Source organism: Berghia stephanieae, chromosome 8 (genome assembly GCF_034508935.2).
Source record: "Berghia stephanieae isolate SIO BIC M18660-M18661 chromosome 8, UCSD_Bste_1.3, whole genome shotgun sequence".
Lineage (NCBI taxonomy): Eukaryota > Metazoa > Mollusca > Gastropoda > Nudibranchia > Aeolidiidae > Berghia > Berghia stephanieae.
Genome location: NC_088367.1, coordinates 54,135,527 through 54,137,763, shown reverse-complemented (window position 1 = coordinate 54,137,763; position 2,237 = coordinate 54,135,527). Strand labels below are relative to the sequence as shown.

At 38.4% G+C, this 2,237-nt stretch overlaps 1 long non-coding RNA gene across 1 annotated transcript; it reads right to left on the bottom strand.

Annotated features, from left to right (window-relative positions):
- Positions 1-824: 824 nt before the first annotated feature.
- Positions 825-2,050, bottom strand: LOC144977885 (uncharacterized). Its single transcript, XR_013646425.1, has 2 exons — positions 1,836-2,050; positions 825-1,575 (listed from the first exon to the last, which is right to left on the bottom strand). It is a non-coding gene; the product is annotated as an uncharacterized LOC144977885 (long non-coding RNA).
- Between the last annotated feature and the right edge of the window lie 187 nt (positions 2,051-2,237).

The following is a 2,237-nucleotide window of genomic DNA, read 5'->3' as shown; positions in this document are numbered from 1 at the left end:
GAAAAGGCGGGGGGGGGGGGGGGGGGAGGAAAAGGCGGGGGGGGGGGGAGGAAAGGGGGGGGGAGGAGGGTTATTTGGCCTTTTGCGTTTTGAGCTTGAATTTGTTAGAGTGTCTGCACATTGTCAAAGGAAACAAAAGATCTGAACTGATGACAATGTGCAGACACTCTAACAAATTCAAGCTCAAAACGCAAAAGGCCAAATAAACCCTCCCCCCCCCCCTTTCCCCCCCCCCCCCTCCCGACCCCATTATACCCCCCCCCCCCCCCCCCACCGCACCACATTCCACTACAATATCACACACACATGTACACACAACACACAACACACCTACACGCACACACACATACACACACACACAGACACACAGACACTCATAATATAAACACGAGAGCACATCACACTACACATCAAAACTAGTCACCACTAGGCAGCGAAACAACGTTAGTTTGGAGTTTTCTACGGACATTTCTTACAAATGGATTATGCCGACTGATGAGGTGGGAACACTGAAACAAATCGTCTTGGCAAGAATAATGTGAGTGAAAATTTACATTTATATATTAGCTCTAACCACCATTATCGAGCACTTTCGTACCTACAAGTACCCACCAACACTCATAAATATATATATATATATATATATATATATATATATATATATATATATATATATATATGTGTGTATATATATATATATATATATATATATATATTATATATATATATATATATATATATATTACATACCCAAAGAGAAAAGCAATAAGAACATTCTATACATAAAATGTTCAACAAAATGAGCTCGACCATAAATAACAATGTCAATTTGAATGTAAGCTTCAATTTAATAAACGAAAACAGATAATGTGGACGTTTCGAGTTTCCCCTTTATCAACAAAACGCCTGTAGTGTTGTATTCATCCTGGCTTTAGATTTACCCTGACATAACACCGCTTTGAACCGATGGGTCACAATGCCAGATACTTGCTTGTGCTATTTCCTCAACAAAGCAGGCTAGATTTACCCAGAAAAAAGTCATAATAATATCCAATGTTCAGAAAACGAGCTCGTTGTATGCATTGTTTAATCTATTGAAGATTCACTAGAAGGTCTGATTTGGCGTCTCCGTCGTTTTGAAGTACCTCTAGGAATTCCGCAACAGCAATCTCCTACACAAGTGTCTTCAAAGTTTCCTTCCTGTACACAGCAATAAAGATAACGGTATCGTTGAATGCATAGAGAACAGGGGAAGACTAAACAAAAGGAATACCACATGACGCTCAAAACACAACACTTTGGAAGATTTTTGTCCCATGGATAGTTCCAACGGTCATCTTGACCACAGCAACATCGTCTAGCTAAACGTTTGGAGTGCTGTTTTCTTTCGAGGCTGGATTGAGACGATTCTCTTATAATAGGAGGAGGGCTGGTGGTTGCTGCAGGTTGTGACTTCACAACTTCAGATGACGACATGGTGTTTGTTGTTATTGTTGATTTTTTTTTTTTTAATGGGAGATCTCAGACGTGTACGATGAGCATTTGCTTGCTATCAAGTTAAACACCACAGAAAATCTGGATGAAAAAAAGAAACAAAACAATAAATGTGATTAAAAAACAAACAAACAACAAATCAGGTACCTACCTAATTCAGGTAAACAAATCTAAGACAAGGAGGGAAAAACTGTTCGTCTTTTAAAAGTCTGTTTATTTTCAAAAATCTTCTTAGAACCATATAAATGTAAATGATCTGAAGCAAATGTGAGTTGAGATACTGATCGAACTGATAAGAGCACGGCAGGCTAAAGCTACTGTATCAAGATGAAAATTCTCACTTTGAAAGTTTCGTTCATTTCGACCCTAGCCCTAAGCCCTAAGGAAACAATGCTGTTTAAGCAACGGCTCCGGCACCGGGAGCTCCTTTCCATATTTCTCAAAAAGTTATCTGGTGTTGTCTATAGCTAGTGAAAAACTTCTTTGGTTAAAAAAAAAACAAAACAAAAACACCCCCCAAAAAACAACGAATCAGTAAGCAACAAGTAAATCAAATCTAAAATGAAAACGAAAGAAGTCACGTGATGTAAACTTAACAACGAAACGTGATTCCTGAGTATTTTCGTGGATATTAAGTGTAATTATCAAGAAAACTTCAGTTGGTTATCTGCAGATGAAAAGAATATGGTGTTATATGTACAGCGGCGAGTCTTGAGCTGAGCAGTCATTTTATTGTTCCTAGG